Source organism: Chelonoidis abingdonii, chromosome 3 (assembly GCF_003597395.2).
Source record: "Chelonoidis abingdonii isolate Lonesome George chromosome 3, CheloAbing_2.0, whole genome shotgun sequence".
Taxonomy (NCBI): domain Eukaryota; kingdom Metazoa; phylum Chordata; order Testudines; family Testudinidae; genus Chelonoidis; species Chelonoidis abingdonii.
The window spans coordinates 8,428,403-8,445,962 of NC_133771.1; the positions used below are offsets into that span (position 1 = coordinate 8,428,403).

Genomic DNA, 17,560 nt, shown 5'->3' on the forward strand with positions numbered 1-17,560 from the left:
CAAGATCAAAGTAACATTTTAAAACAAACTATTTAAAACAAGAGGAGGGGAGGCATTGCACAGAGCATCTCTTTCCTAACTAGATGCATGTCACATCCAGATCTCTGTGACAGCTGAATATTTGATTTCCCAACAGAGCTATCTGCAGTAAAAGAGAGTGTGTGTATGAGAGAGAGATGATGGAGAAGGGACAGATACCTCCTCACCATAGAAACATGGTCAATGAGCTGATTTTTTTCCGAAAAGGTCCCCTAGTCTGCAGAAATGGAAACTCATTTGCAAATTTAAAAACCGCATGTAACATACAAATACATAATCGCATCTATATCTATCTGTATTGCACACACACACACACTTTACCTATGTATAATGCTCACACATATTTATACATATGCATATTTTATTGCATATAGATGTATAATTTATTTGCAAATCACAGCTGAGATTGCATTACAGTTAGGTTAGACAGACTCGGTGAAATCGCTGTCTCTCTCTCTCTCTCTCTCTCTCTCACACACACACACACAGTTAGAACCCTGGTGCAGCACCCTGCAGCTGTCTTTTCCTCTGCTTTCGGATCGATGCTATTCAGCCTCGTTCTTGGCATTCACCGCGTGCCTTAATTGTATGGACATTTAAATCAAGGTCCGCTGTGAACACGGAGAGAGGGGCCTTTCCTCGGGAGGAAGGAAGGGGAAGAAGGAAAAAAAAAAGGAGGAGGGAGAATAAAAAAAGAGAGAGAGAAAAAGAAAAGCAACACCCCCCCCCCTTACTACCTCCCTCGCACCCACCGCCTCCCCCGCGCCAGGGAGACACACAGACAATGGGATAACATGCCGTGCATTTGAATGGTTGTCTTTGTTCTCCTTCCTCCTGTTTGCGGCGAGCCTCTGTCTCTTTTCAATTGCGGGGAGGGGGTCACCCTTCCTTCCCCTATTTCTCCCACCCACCCTGCTCCCCCAGACACACAGACAATGACCAGCCCTGCAATGGCTGCTGCACGGCTGCAGACACCCACTCAGCCAGCCGTGCAAAAGAAACAGGGGAGAAAGGAAGGGAAAAAAGGGGGAAAGAAGGAAGCGATCGGCGGCTGCAGGCTGGTCCCGTTACCTACCCTCTGCAAGGCGTCGCGTGCGCTTTGCTACTTTTCCGCAAAGCCGATGTGCTGGAATAAAGGGGCCTGGGTGAGAGTAATAAACCTTTCCCGTTTGCCTGCTGCAGTCAATCCTTTAGCTCAGGTCCCAAGTGGTGCAAAAAAAATAGGAGAGGGGCCCATCTGGCTTCTCATCAGCTTTGTCAAGTCTTGCATACGCTAAAATGCTAATGACCTAGATAGCTTATGCAAAATGCAGCAGAGAGAGAGAGGGAGGGAGAGAGGCAGGGAAAAAGGGAGGGAGAGAGAGAGAGAGAGAGAGAGATTGCCAGGGTGCATCACAGACACCCTCTCCAAATCCCTTTCCAGCCAATGCACCTTACGAGCAATACACTGGGCTTTGATTTCAAAGGTCACGCAAGTATAATGTGCACAGATCACTAAGAGAGAGACCAACAGAAAGAAATAGAAACAGACAAATGAAATACAATCATTTTCTGTAGCATCCACCCTGGCTACATACTTCCCTAAGGCAAAAGACTCCTCCATCGCTCAGAAGAAGAATAAGGGGGGGGGGGGATTGTATCCCACCGCTACATCCTGTCTATAACCCCCCCACTCCATCCCCTCGCCCCCCCCCCGACCGCCCACTGCCCCGCGCTCCCCTCTATTCAAACTGGGGTGGTGGGGAAAGGGGAACCAAACAGTTCCTCACACCCACACCTCGGACCAGCGTTTACCTCTTTGGAGCCTTCTCGCCCAGGCGCAGCATCTCAGCAGCTCCCCTTCCCCACCGATCCAGAGCCCCCTCTTCCCAGCCCGATCCCGAAGAGGGATGGATGGGTGGGAGGGGGACTGGCTGGCTCAGTGGGTGAGGGAGCTATTGCAAACCAAATGCATTTTGTCTCACAGTTTTAAGCAAGCCCAGCCGTCAATTCAGCACCCCCCTCCCCATGCAACCCACAAACACAGAGGAGCAAACGAAGCCCCACGCGAAACACCCTCCTCACACCGCTCCGTGCCCCGGCGCATGTTCTGAGGTTCTCCATCCAGAAGGCGATTCAGGTATCTTTGCTTGCATAATCCCGTGACTGTTTGGGGGTGGGGGGTAGACATGGGTGGGTAGGTTGTGTGCAGCTGGCAAAGTGCAGCAGGGACAGAGTCTAAAACCAGCCAGCTACATGGAGAAGAAAGAGGAAAAGGAAAACATCACGGAAGCTAAGCCAAGCCAAGGGAAAGTTATTCCACCCAGAGCCAGGGAGAGGAAAGATGCTCTCCAAGGTGCAGACCATTCCCCTAGGTACAAGAGCAGCCTCTGGTTAAATCTTAGCATGCAGGGAGGCGGGAGAAGACCTGGATCGGAAGGCAAAAGGCTGCGAAACAGAAGCAGAATCTATATTAAAGCGGGGGGGGGGGGAGTCACCGGGCTGCGTGGCGCATTTAGCAACCTACTGAGTGCCTGGAGCTGCCCGCAGAGGAGCCTGAGCGAGGACCGGCGCTTTGGAGAGGCAAAGAAGAGAGGAGCCGGGCGGGGTATCATCCCATTTATCCTTAGCCAGCCCTGTCTGCACACTGTCCTCCATCAGTGATGTTGATCCACTTTTCCCCCTCCTTCTTTCCCCCCTTGAAAGGATTCAGCAAAACAACAACAACAACAACAACAACAAAAACACACATCTGCGGACTCCCTGCACCGAAAGCAAACCGCAAATAATCCTTACAATCAAAAATAATCATAAAAAATCCCCCCTCCTCGCCCTCTCCAGCCCCCCGCCCCCTCCATCACTCACAGGCGCCTCACAATCCTTTGCCCTCATGTGCATCCCTCCTCTCTGTGCTCCGAGCTGGGAGACGCTCCTTCCTTTATTTTATGCCTAGGGTGCTTTCCATGGAAAGGATGGTTTTAAAACCAGGAGATAACAGAGCATCAAAGAGCAGATTCGAGGGAAAGATCCTCCAGCTCACCCCACCCCATCTCCCCTCCTCCCCGGCCCCCAGCAGCAACCTAGGAGAGGCCATCCCCACTGACTCTCCTGCAGTTTCACCTTGCAAGAAAGTCACATGCAATGTCCCACCTACTCAGCCACCCACTCTGAGAGAGAGGGGAGTTTGCAGCCCCTTGACTGAGGCAAATGAATGCACCCAGCCTTGAGAATTTCCCTTACAGATCCCCATTAATTTTTGATTTTATTTATTGGGATGGGTTTGACGCAGCTGTGGAGATCTGGGTTTATTTTTATGTTGAGGATTTTGTTTTGGTTCAAGATCAGCCTCCTCCTCCTCCACTCATCATCCATGGCTGATTTCATTGCCCTGCTGCTGTCATTATTCTTATTCTTGTGACTTTGTGTATGTGCGGATGGGAGTTTGATTGCTGCTCATGACGGGGGAGGGGGGGGCTGGCCGGGTTTTGCAGCTGACATCACTGCAGTAGAGTAGAGCTGCCAGCTGCCAGGGCTGCATTCAGGCTGCAGTGGCTTTTTTAGCTTTTTTTGCAGCCTCTCCACTGACAATTGTCAGGGAAGGGAGGGAAGAAATATTCCATCTCACTGCCTTGAAGGTGAATTTCAAGGAGAAGGGCACATTTTGGCTCACGATAAGCTCCAGATGTATCCTGGAGATAAGTAACACACACGTGTCTACACTGAATCACTGATCCTTCTTGTGTGTCCTGTTCTGGCTTAGAACCTTGTCTGTGTTATCCAGCAGTGGAACCCAGAATGGGTAAAACAGGCTCTAAATAAGACAGGAAACCCCTCACCATTCACAGGGTATCAAAGACATGTGCCAGCTACCGGGATCTAGCCACATAAGCAGGGGTCCTTCTGTTATTCAACGTATTTAAAACATGTGTCTGGCATTGAATCACCAACATATCCTCTTTCGCTAGATAAGCACAAATAGATTTTTGTTTTAAAGTTAAGGCCCGGAAGATGCATGCAGTAATACTGTAGATAACACACAAGCAAGCACTGCACACCTTGAACACACAAGCAGGTGCAGGTAACCAGTGGGTTACCCACGCACACTCACTGCACATCCTGAACACAACACTGCACACACAGAGTTACCATGGACAGATGACCTACAGCTCTTGGTTACTTCTCCCTCACTGCTGTAAATGGCATTTTGTTTCCATTAATAATAAATATAATTATAATGATACCTAAGTTGCTGGCACTTGCATCTAGCCTGATAAGTCAGAAGAGTTTGCTTGTAATCAAACTTGGATAAAGGTTACAAAAAGTTACCAGCCTAGGCACACATTCTGTGTCTGCCTATTTGTCTGCCATTTATCATACCCTATACAGTGTTAAGAGTGAAGAAGAGCTCCGTGTATGCGCCAAAGCCTTTCTCTCTTAACAACAGAAGTTGGTCCAGTAAAAGCTACTGCCTCACCCATCTTGTCTCTCATTTACCATAATGACAGATGATGAAACAAATGACATAGTATTTGCCTGGTAAAACGAAGTTACAAGTAGAATTTCATAAGCCTGCTTTAAGCTGTTCACAATTCAAACAAATTGAACACCACACCTGCACAATCTGAGGTTTTGAGTATCAGAAGCCAATAGTAATAGCAATGTGATGAGAATGCTGCATTACTAGCTCCAATTGATGTCCAAGGGCGTAATTCTGTGCTCACACAGTTTGTACAAAGCTGGGTTATATTCCTTAAAAATAAATATACATATCATGTGTGAGATTACTGTCTGCCTGGCTGAAAAGGAAGCTTTAATTTCAGACAACTCTCCCCAAAATCACCATTTCTGCTCCTTTTAGCCATGATGTTTTGCCATACTGGATCACCTTCTCTCAAGCACTTCACAGCACTGCAGTAAGGTAAGTATGATTAAATCCATTTTACAGGTAGGGAAACTGAAAGACAGAGCGATCAAATGACTCACCCAAAAATTAAACAGCCAGCCAAAGGCTGACCTTAGCCTTTACTCACATGACTAGTCCTGGGCTAGTCATTGACTCTACTTGTTTCTATTTTGCAGGTCTAGGTGGAATGCTTCAGATTATAAACCAACACAATTAATAGCTAAAATGTACCCCTAAGGACTTTTCTAGCTAACACCCCTCCCCCGATGCCTCATCGTATTATCTGTGGATATTTAGAGACTACCCTGATAATGTGCTTGAAAATACATTATGGTCTTTTAAAACATAAATCCTTGGGGCTTAGGTGATGATCCATTCCCTCTCTGGGCCCCAAAATATTAACACATTAAGAAATTACACAATAAAACTCCTAAAGACCCAATTGGCCAGAATTCTCTTGGTCCATATGGCATGACATCTGTGTAGATTCTCTGCGAAAAGATGCTGCATCCCTTTTGCAAGCCTAATTCCGGCTATCCCTTGAGGGCTCATACATGACCTATGTATTAACACAATGTGGGCTGGGGAAGGGTTTCAAAGTGAGTAAAGATGGGTTTAGAATTGCTCCTTTTAATGACACTAGCAACACCCCCACCTCAACATGCAAAGCCAGATCTATGATTTGTGGACAAGTGATGTATCCCCTGAATATCAATCCTCTAACTAAACGGGACTCAATGTCCCAGTCCTGCAAGGGGATATCAACCGCGGTTCAGGGGACTCAGTCCGAAGATGGCAGGATTTGGCCCTGTTGGAATGATATATAAGCAATTCACACACACACAAAACCCAGTCAGAGGAGCTCTGTAAGTATCCACAGTGCCGATGACTTTGGAGGAATCATTCACCGGGAATGTGAAGGGAATCAATGGCAATGTGTAAATTCTCTTTCCTTTCATCCGCTTGACTTCAGCTGATGCTATAGTTTTGCCCCATGAACTATAAATTATGTTACAGCTAACAATTTACAGGGGGCATCCAGGGGTGTTTTGCCTGAGTAAGAAGTGCAGGATTGGGCCAGGTTATAAACAGAAACGGTACCCTAAACATAAATAATAATGCAGATAGGTCTGGTCCTGATTTCCCACTGATGTCCCTGGGAATTTTGGGTGTACAAGCAGTGCAGAATCAGACCATCTATAATCATTATTTATTTATTTTATTAAGCACCTGGAATGTGTTCAGTGCTGCACAAGAAACACAGTACAGACAATCTGAGCACCAAAGAGTTTACAATTTAAACAGGACCGAAACAGACTAGGCAGGATGCACTGGGCAACTTGGAGGAAGGGATCTAAGCCCAGAGGCAGCACTGTAAACAAATAGCATCCCTAGGAGAGGATGATTATGATCCATTGGCTTCTAAGTTAGGGGCCAGCACTCTTATGGTGCAACTGATTTATGTTTTAAAATAAAAAACATATCCTGTAACAACATGCTCTATGTTAGCTTTTGTATTTAGAATTAATGATTCATCCTGTAAAAGGAATTAGCATAACAGTGAACATTTCAACCATTTTGAGCAAGTATGTTATTCTGATGTAACATGTGTCCCTTGATCACATACTAAATTGTTAATTCCTTCAGATGGCTGATTCAATGTGACACAAAGATCTGTTTTCTGGAAACAGTAACCTAAAATTCACCCTTGTAATTTTCACATTTAAATTTTGCAGAGTTTCTAGGGACCATGTAAAGAGCCAGGCATATACCTTGGCAAGGGAAAACAAACAAACAAATAAGGTCAAAAATAATAACAAAACAACAAAAAAAACCCAAACTTTTCTTGTTCAGAAGCCAGGTAAATTGACCAGTAAGGGGGCGGGGGAGGGAAGCAAAGCCCTTACAAATAATAATAAGAGGGAAAAGAAGTTATATAGATACAAAACTACCTGACTCCAGTCCAAGCTATAGGAAGAAAAGCTCTGCAATCTGTGGTAACAGTCTGGATACTGAGACTTCAATCGTAGAGCTTTTCTACATGGGAAAATTTACCAGCATAATTATATTGGATAAATATACTGCTAAATTGTCCCAGTATAACCCCTGATGTGGACAATCTGAGCCTGGAAGAAAAGTTTATTTTATTCTCACTTTTCAGTTTAGTTCATACTTAATTTGAAAATTTCACATGGATTGAACAGCGACAGACGTGTGTCCTCGCCAGCAATGCACATCATCTTATGAGATTGCCATCGAAAATGGGCCAGCCTGGCCCCTTGAAGTTCTGCCATTGAATTCAATGGGAGTCGGATCAGGACAAACAGATGGAGATTCTCATTCCTTCTAATATTTTCAAATAGAGCAGCAGCCATTTCATCTTAATGTTTTTTGCAAACACTCTAGTTTTGTTTACATCTGGTCTTACTAGTGAATTTTACTTTGGAAGGGAGATGATGGTGCACTTTCCCTGTTCCACATACTTATTGCCCTCCCGTCATTTTCAACAATATTTCACCTGCTGTAGAGAGGCCATAGAGGAAAAATGTTGTCTCTTGTATGCGGTGATTGATTTGTGTATTTCCCTAGAGGGGAAGAAATCATGCACAGATCTCAAAGCTGTGGATCAAAGCAACCAGTGCATCACATTTAATAAACAATACTAGAAAAAGGGAAAAATCCATTCTCTGACTTGGAAGTTACTGAACGTTTTGGTCCTAGTAACACATACTTTGGAGAAGACGGTATGGGATTCAAGGGAGAGATTTCAGGGCTTCCCCTTATAATCCAAATAGCCAACTATATGTTGACTATTAATATTTTGAAGTTGGCTGATGTTGCCCAAATTCATTTTTCATCAGGGGTATTTTTTCCTCCTTAAAGTTTTTAAATCAATCATTATTTTATGGAATAGTGGTAAAATTTCAAAATTCACCCCCCCTTTGTTTTTAATTTGCTATTTGTTTTGAAAGCTGCACTGGTTACAGTGCAAATGGCCTTGATATCCTTTGGTTTTACATTGCTGTCTCCAGGAGTATACATTATAGTTACTCCCATTGTTCCCATGATCAGTGAGACAGCCCTGAATCAGGCACTTTTCTATTCCCTTTTGTGCTGTATACTATAATATAAATGTCTGCATAGTTGTGTTTCACATAAGCAGATTCAACTTGCACTGCACAGCAGACGGTTCAGGTAGTAGATTTCAGAGCTGGGCTATGTAACCCACAATCCTGACCTGTATTGAAGGATGAATTCTAATGATACCTTTGCTTTATCTTCTGGTGACCATACATTTTAGGGTTTTTTTTCCCCTTCTCATCTGTATGAAAAGCTATGCAATACCTTCATAGACTGGTATTTATACAAGTCCTTTTTTAATTTATATTATACACACAGACACAGACACACACACACACACACACACAGACAGTATGAAATTGATTTTTTAATGAATTATCTGTGAGTAAAGACAGTGCTGTAAATCAGCAGAGCTGCAGGCAATTTTTACCATATGTCGGTTTGCATTTGTATCACAGAATTTGTTTTTTAGTAAGGACAAAATATCTGCTTTTCTTTCATTGCTTATGCAGTAGAATTAGGATCTGCATAACTCAACACATAGTTAACTAAGAATATTGTCTGTTTTTATTGGGCTGTTATTAATGCAAAGCATAAAATGTTCTATACTGTACTTGCATGCAAGAAGTGTGAGGCAAACAGAAAGATAAATACTAGCAGAGAAGCCAAACATTTCAAAAATGTAATATTTCCTAGAAGCAAATCTGAAATCTTCTGAATTCAAGTAGGTACTTACTATAGATTAGTAACTCATGTACAATTGTTTTTGCAAAATATAAGATGCCACAGACACATGATAAAGTAAAATTTTAATTAGTAATCGGACTAAGGATGAATTAGAAAATGTATAAAGAAGGTATTGAAAGTAAAAAGCTCTCAATAAATGTCAGGCACCATTATTATTCTTGTATTTACTAATATAAATAGGAGTAAATTTAGATCCTAAATGTGGTTACAAAACCAAGGTGAAATGTAACTGAGGGAGAAATAGCTATGGAGATATCTTATTCATGCTGCATTTCTGAACTCTGGGGATTTAATTTCTTGGCTTTTAATGCTTAGGAAATGTTTCAGTATCTTTTACAAGTATTGCTGCAATAAAACGGTAAAGCCCCATTGTCCTCTCACTTATACAGTATAAATAGGGTAACCGCATGTCCTGATATTATTGGGACCATCCCTGTATTAGGGGCTGTGTCTTATATTTGCAATTATACAGTTCCCCCCTCTTCTCCCCCTCCGAAAAAAAAGTGTCCTGATTTTTCAGACTTGCTATCTGGTCACCCTATGTATAAATCGGGGGGGGACTTCACTGAATTGATAAATGAGGGAGAATCAGGGCTGTGATAATAATTGTACGTGTTCCGTTCAGTAATATTCTGACAGACAATGAGGGCAGAACAGAAAGGGCCCACACTTCTTATATATCAGATTCGATATATTGGAAATTTTGTCATTGACTTCAGTGAGGGGAGGACTGAGCCCACAGGAAAACCGGCAGCATTTCTGGTGCTATTGTTTTGTGAAGATAGGGAGGGAAAGGATTTATAAATGTAGGCAAGATTTTTGTAAAACAGATCTCTGCCACCCTTCCCCCACTACATGTAAAGGGTGCACTCATGAGAAAGAACAAGATTATTATATAATAATGCAAAGCTCAGATGAAAAATGTCATAACCATTTGTCACAGAATGCCCCATATACCAAGATGAAGCAAACAGTAAGAGACTGACAGGGCTGATGAAAAACAGCACTTAAGATAATTTTTTCTCCTCAACTCTGTTGTACACTATGCAAATATGATTGCAAAAGTGGGGAATTATCAACACTTTAATGCTAGTTAACTTTCAAAAGTGATACTTAGAGTAATCAACATAAACTTAACCTACAGTAACAAATAACAAAAATGGTTCATTGCTCGACGCTGACATTTGGTTCAACCACATGTAACTCAGCGTAAGTGATACATTGCAATGGTATCATTTACAAATTAAAGTGACAAAGCTTCAGAAAAGTTAAGTCTGTATAGAGGAACAACTGGTTTCTAAGATGGGCTAATACAAGAAATAAGTACACAAATCAATCAATCAATCAGTAACAGTCTGGCCCGAAATCTCTCGCCCTATTAGCCGCTGTTGATTGTTATTAATATTATTGGTATTATGGTAATTCCTAGAAGTCCCAGCTAAATACCCCTTTTGTGCTAAATGCTGTATGTATTAAGAGACAGTCCACGCTCTGGAGAGTTTACTGATTAATCAACATAAATCTCAAAGTTATGATGATTCTCATGATAGTCTCTCTTGTTCCTTAAAATCTCAGTTTCTGAAGTAATGTGATTATGTGAGAATCAAAGTATATTTCTAGCTCTAGTTCTCGCAGAGAAAAGCTTGACAAAGTGAACCTTCAAAGCTCAAAACCAAAAGGCAAATAAAGAGAACCTACAATTTATTATTTTTAAAATCTCATGATTTTCTGTGGACCTGATGCACGATTTTTGAACTCTTGGCAATACTTTAAATAGAGTAAGACAAAGAAATATGGTGGGTGAAAAGAAATATTATAATCATATCAATTTGAAAAGTGGGAAACTGAGGCACAAAGCGATTAAGTGGTTTACTCAAGGTCACACAAGAAGCTTGTGGCAGGAATTGAACACAGGAATTGAACTCAGAGCACCTGAGTCATAATCCAGTGGGTTAGCAACAAAACACTCCTCTCTCTTTTAGCCTGCTAGGAAAGGGTTAAGTGGGGGCTGTTCACCCACTGAAGCAAAAGGCTCACTACCCCACCCAGTTATAGACGAGATGGATGTGGGCCTCTAGAAAAACAGGACTTAGGTGTGGACTGAGAAAAGTTGGGGTAGCAGCCCTAGGAGCAGATAAACCTGTGGAGATTATTTGAGCTGAATTTTAGGTTGTTACTCTTATTCATTTCTGTGCTAATAAAACCAAGGAGAAGATTAGTTTGGACTTTATGAAGTAGGTAGACTGTGGGAATCGCAGCTGCTCAAAAACATCTCTAGCATTTCCATCCAAGGACTTCAGAGTGCTTCTTCACAGACATTAATTAAGTCAAACACCACAGTAAAGAAGAGAGAATTATCCCTATTTTGCATATGTGAAACTGAGGCACAGATGTTAAGTTACTTATCTAAGATGACCCAGGGAATCCACCAAGAATAGAACCTAATCTCCTTGATCTCAGTCCGCCGCTTTAACCAGCACTAATCTATCCTTTCCCTTAGTCAAATGCTCGTCAGTTCTATATAGTTCATTAATGCATATTTAACAACAAATATCTTGTTAATTGAACAATTTACTGATTAAAACAAGAGAGAGAAAGAGAGAGCGAGATGGAAACATGCCCCAGTACATAGTCAGAAAGGGAAAAGTACAATTGTTTAAGTCTCATTCCATTGTGACTAACAAAACAAGTTTGGAATTAATGTGAATTTTTCAGCCTTGCCTTAACAGATACTAGGATGAAGAATGGCAGAGATAACTGCCTCCTGCTCTTTCAGGTTTATAGGCCAGATTCTGAGCTCAGTTACATGGGAATAAACCAGGACTAAGTCTGAGAAAGTCAGTGGAATTACTCTCAATTTATATTGGGGTAATGAAACAGTCTCTGTTGCCTAAGAAGGGTCACCAGTTCCAATCTTGTTGATCTCAATAAGCATAGTAGGACATAGAAAAATAGGCAATTCCTTAGGTAGAGTTATATTATTTAGATCTTTATAAACTAAGGGGGTACAGGAGATCTATGCCCCACTTAAGTCCTATTTAAGCATTATTTTGTGGGTTTAAAGCATTGCACAAGCCATGCATTAGCTGTCTGCATAGAGGTGAATTCCACCTGTGGTGAAACCTTAAAGCACCCTCGCTGGCCTATATGCTGCCAGTAGAAGTCATGGAGTGACAACATTACTGATTCTTGTAAAGGCCCCTGACCAGGCGTGCTTCTGTGTTCTGCAACAGCTGCAGTCTGTGGGTGATTTCTGAAGGGAAATCCCAGCTAAAGAGTGCTGCAGCAATGTAGCACTGGGGTTATAAAGGCCTGGGTCTCTGTGTCCACATCTGGGATTAAAGGCTGCTGCTCCCAAATATTTTGGACAGGATCAAAATTGTTCTTGATCATTGCTGAAACCTGGCCCCAGATGACTTTGAAGTTCATAGAATGTCAGGGTTGGAAGGGACCTCTGCAACTCATCTAGTTCAAGCTACTGCTCAAAGCAGGGCCAATCTCCAGACAAATTTTACCCCAGATCCCTGAATGGCTCCCTTAAGGATTGAGCTCATAAGCCTGGGCTTTGCAGGCTAATGCTGAAACCACTGAGCTATCTCTTCCCCCTAGTTGATGACCTTATAAGTGCCCCAGTAAACCAGGGTACCAAAGAACAGGTGAAAATCTCAAAATGGAACATCAGCACAATTCCTAATCCTTATGTCTTAACCCATATGAGCCTTCACTGACTTGCACATCAGTCTGTGATCTGGGACAGTGGGAGGACATTGCCATCTCAATCTCGAGTGGAGACAGTGCGTAGGGCACTAGACTGGGGCACAGGAGATCCTGTCTCTACTGCAAACTCTGCCATAGACTTGAGCAAGTCACTACACCTCTGTTTCCTCTCCCCACTCTTTTCTGTTTAGATTGCCAGCCTTTCACGTACGATGTGCATGTAGAGAGCACCTTGCACAATGGACTGCTCAGTGCTAGTTTAATTAAAAAATGTTCTCATGGTATTTCAGTCCGTAACCTCTTTACTGGTACTTGGTGTGGCTTCACATGTGTATCAGACAACCAAAGAGATAAAACTGGAATCACAGGGACTCCATTTGGCAGAACTCTATGGGTTGATGAATAATTTTTCAGTGTACCTACTGATTTAAATCTGCCCCAACGGAGCGAACAAAACCACTATTTCAATCCTATTCCCCCCTAGCCCCTCATTTTGTGGTTAGAGATACTGAATGCAGGCGAACTGATCTAACATCAGCATGGAAAGCTCTTTTGGATCTGTAACTTGAAGGAGGCTATCTATCTGACAAGCTCACAATCTCAGCATCTGTTGGGTTTTGCAACCAGATCAGAAGGTACTGACCATTTCCACTTTTTCCAAGTGTTCCTGGTGTTGACTGGCAGTCGCCTTCTTGATCATCTTCCCAGGAAATGATAGGTTTGAACCTGGATAGGATGTTAGCATCAAAAGATGGTTTCTTGATTGGGGGTTGTACATTGGTGTGTTTCAGGAGAGCTAGTGCTCTGCTTTAACCAGGCACCAATAACTCCCACCCAAGTGGAGAAGCGCTTCACCACTGGGTTTCTGAATCCATCATAAGCCTGGTTCCTACACACAGGCTGTGTCTCATGATCATCTGTAGACTGAGTGAGAGCACAGGTGCATTTGTGGCCTCTTGCTCTGACACTGGCTTCCTGGATGACAGGAAATTGGATCGATTGCAAAGGATTTTAATCAACAAGGAAGATGGAATATTGCCCATCGCTTTCCCAAGAAGGACAGAAAGGAAGTGTGGCTGAAACAGACTATTCTATTTATTGCTAACTTGAATGGCTTTACTAAGTAATTCTTTGCTCCACTCTAGCTCTGTGGTACATCTGGGACAAGACCCGATGGAGCTCTCTGTTGTCACTGAATCCAATTTTTCATCTTCCATACGCTGATTCTCTTCTGTGCTCTTTCATTCCCTGAGTTCAGTAGTAAACAATGGGGATGTCTGTGGACATCTGACATGGAGGAGTTTCCTAAGAAAACAGATCAATGCTGAGGAAAGCTGCTTACTCTGGTTCTCCATCATATCACTGAGGTCCTCAGCCTTTTGTGTGGGAAAATTATCTTTTTTCAGAAATCACAGGCTGCAGCCTGGCTTCAAGAATTTTCATGGGTGGCTTCAAATTATAGAAATCTAGGGCTGGAAGGGACCTCAAGAGGTTATCTAGTCTAGTGCCCAGTGCTGAGCAAGAATCAAGTATACCTAGACCATTCCTGTTTGTCTAAACTGTTCTTAGAAACGTCCAGTTACGGGGATCCAACATCCTCCCTTGGAGAGTTATTTAGTGCTTAACTATACTTGTAGCTAGAAAGTTTTCCCTAATATCTGACCTAAATTTCCTTTGCTGTAGATTAAGCCCATTACTTCTTTTCTTATCTTCAGTGGACATGGAGAAAAATTGTTCACTGTCCTCTTTATAGCAGCCCTTAACTTATTAGATGACAGTTATCAAGTCCTCCCTCTGCCTTCTTATCCATATCCAATTTTTTTAACCTTTCCTCATAAGCCACGTTTTTGAAAACTTTAATTGTTTTTGTTGCTCTGCTCTGGACTCTCTCCAGTTTCTCCACATCTTTCTTAAAAGTGTGGTGGTCAGAACTGGACACAGAGCTCCAGGTGAGCCCTCACTAGTGCCGAGTACAGTGGAACAATTACCTCCCATGTCTTACATACAATACGCCTATTAATACCCCTCAGCATGACATTAGCTTTTTTGGTAACTGCCTCACATTCTTGGCTCATTAAATTTATGATCCACTCTAACCCCTAGATCCTTTTCAGGAGTACTCTTGCATAGCCAGTTATTCCCCATTTTGTATTTGTGTATTTGATTTTTTCTTCCTAACGGAGTACTTTCCACTTGTTTTTGTTGACGATCATCTTGTTGCTTTCAGACCAAATTCTCCAATTTGTCAAGGTTCTTTTCAATTCTAATCCTGTCCTCCCAAGTGCTATCAACCCCTGCCAGCGTGGTGTCACCTGAAAATTTTATAATTATACTCTATGCTCCATTATCCAAGTCATTAATGAAAATATTGACTAGGACTGGACTCAGGTCAGACCCCTGTGGGATCACACTAGATACATCCCCCCAGTTTGACAGTGAACCACTGATGACTGCTCTTCGGCTACAGTCTTCCAATCAGTTGTGCACTCACTTTATAGCAATTTCATCCAGACCACAATTCTCTAGCTTGCGTATGAGAATGTCACGTGGGACTGGTTTCAGAGTAGCAGCCGTGTTAGTCTGTATCCGTAAAAAGAACAGGATGACTTGTGGCACCTTAGAGACTAACCAATTTATTTCACCATAAGCTTTTGTGGGCTACAGCCCACTTCTTCTGATGCATAGAATGGAACACACAGACAGAAAATAACATGTGGGACTGTGTCAAAAGCCTTACTTTAAAAACAAGATACATCACGTTCATAGTTTCCCCCTATCTACTAGGTCAGTAACCCTGTCAAAGAAGGAAATTAGATTGGTTTGGCATGATCTAACTTGACAAATTCATGTTAGCTATTCCTTATAATCCTATTATTCTCTAGGTACTTACAAACAGATTGTTTAAGAATTAGTTCCGGTATCTTTCCAGGTGTTGAAGTTAGGCTGACTGGTCTATAATTCCGTAGGTCCTCTTTGTTCCCCTTTTTAAATATTGGTACTATGTTTGCCTGTCTCCAGTCCTGTGGGACCTCACTCATCCTCCATGAGCTCTCAGAGATAATTGCTAATGGTTCTGAGATTGCTTCAGCTAGTACCCTTGGTCAGTGCTTCTCAACCAGGGGTCCAGGGCCCACTGGAAGGCCATGATCAGGTTTCAGAGGGTCCACCAAGCAGGGATGGCATTAAACTTAATGGGGCCCAGGGCAGAAAGCCAAAGCCCCACCTCGTGGGATTGAAGCTCAGGGCCCTGCCACCTGGGGTTGAAGCTGAAGCCTGAGCAACTTAGCTTCATGGGGAACCCTGTGGTGTGGGGCCGTGAGCAATCGCCCTGCTTGTTACCCCGTAATACCAGACCTGGCTTTTATATGCAGAAAAATAGTTGTTGTGGCACAGGTGGGCCGTGGAGTTTTTATTGTATTTTGGGCGGGTCACAAAATGAAAAAGGGTGCGAACCCCTGCTCTAGGATGAATCAGGCCCTGCCAACTTGAATATATCTAACTTATCTAAATATGTTTTAACTTGTCCTTTCCCCTACTTGTTAGTAACAATTGGGTTAAGTATCTGGTGACAGTTCATCTTTTAGTAAACAGCGAAGCAAAACAGGCATTAAAACTTCAGCCTTCTGATATTGTCCATTATTAGCTCTCCTTTTCTACTAAGGAGAGGACCTACACTTCATGTTTCTCTTGCTCCTAATGTGTTCATAAAACCTCTTCATAGTGCGTTTTATGTTCCTTGCTAAGTGTAACTTGGCTATGTTGCCACTACAGAGCTGTACCACTGTAAGGTCTCCCCTGTAGCTGCTCTTTGCTGGCAGGAGAGCGCTCTCTGGCTGGCATAACTGAACCATCCCCAGAGAGCAGGCAATGTCATCAGGAGAACTGACACCAGCACTTTTACCAGTGAAACTTATATAGGTGAGGGGTCTTTTTTTTTCCCACTCTCCGACTGACAAAAGTTTTAGTGACAAAAGTGGTAGTTGTAGATACCTTTTGTGCCTTAGCCTCTCTGATTTTGTCCTTCATGCTTATGCTAGTCTTTTGTACTCCTCCCTAGCAATTTGTCCACGTTTCCACTTTTTGTAGGATTCCTTTTTGATTTTCAGACCGTTAAAGAGCTCTTGATGGAGCCATATTGGCCTCTTCCTATTCTTCCTACCTTTCCTCACAACAGGATAGTTTGATGTTGTGCCGTTAATATTGTCTCTTTGAGAAACTGCCAGTTTTCCTGCACATCTTTCTCTCTTACATTTTTTCCCCCAAAGGACCATATCTACCCGTTCTATGACTTGTTAAAGTCTGTTTTTTAGAAGTCCATTATCCTTATTCTGCTGCTCTCAAGCCTTCCTTTCCCTAGAATCATGAAATCTATTATTTCATGATCATTTTCACTCAAATTGCCTTTGAATTCCCAACCAATTCCTCCCAGTTAGTCTGAATCAAGTCTAAAGTGACTGTACTTCTGGTTACTTCCTCCACCTTCTGAAACAAAATTAGTTAGACAACTGGTGCCCTCCCCACCCAGCTAAAGGGGAGGACATGTGAGCTCCCCACCTGTCTTCTCCCTGTCCCCTCCCCACCTCACATTAGTTGTGTGTCTGTGGGGGTGGGGCCCGCTGCACCAGCTCCCCTCCCAGCACATTCAGCTGATCTTCCTGGCAGCAACAGCCAGGCAGGGAGCATGACAGAGCCACTTCCGGATGCTGTCTGGTGCAGTGCAGCAGCCACCTGGAAGAGTGGCTGGCTGTGGCAGCAGTGGGCTGCCTCCTGCCTGGACTTGGCTTCCAGGATAGCGGCTGAGCAAGTTGGAGCCCCCCTGACCCCTGGCTTGCTCAGAGTCGGCTCCTGTTCCCAGAAGCTGAGCCTGGGCAGGGGGACAGCCTGCTGTCACTGCAGCAGCCGGGCGCACTCCCAGGCAGCCGGAGGGATGTGCTGCATGGGGCAGCATGTCTGGAAGAGGTTATGGCCCTGCCCCTTCTCATCTGCTGGGGGGTGGCAGTTGACTGCTGGGTGTGTGTGTGTGGGGGGGACTTGACCTTTCATGACCCTCCCACAAGTTGTCTCATACATTCCATGAATTTACTGGACATTTTG

At 43.3% G+C, this 17,560-nt stretch overlaps 1 long non-coding RNA gene across 3 annotated transcripts in view; it reads left to right on the forward strand.

The window, feature by feature from the left end:
• The first annotated feature begins 2,022 nt into the window (after nucleotides 1–2,022).
• LOC116828913 (uncharacterized) overlaps nucleotides 2,023–17,560 on the forward strand; it is a 72,134-nt gene continuing 56,596 nt past the window's right edge. For all 3 annotated transcript variants that reach the window (XR_012655413.1, XR_012655414.1, XR_004374632.2), the window contains exons 1-2: nucleotides 2,023–2,158; nucleotides 4,877–4,936. This is a non-coding gene — a long non-coding RNA (uncharacterized LOC116828913). The remainder of the gene's footprint in view (nucleotides 2,159–4,876; nucleotides 4,937–17,560) is intronic.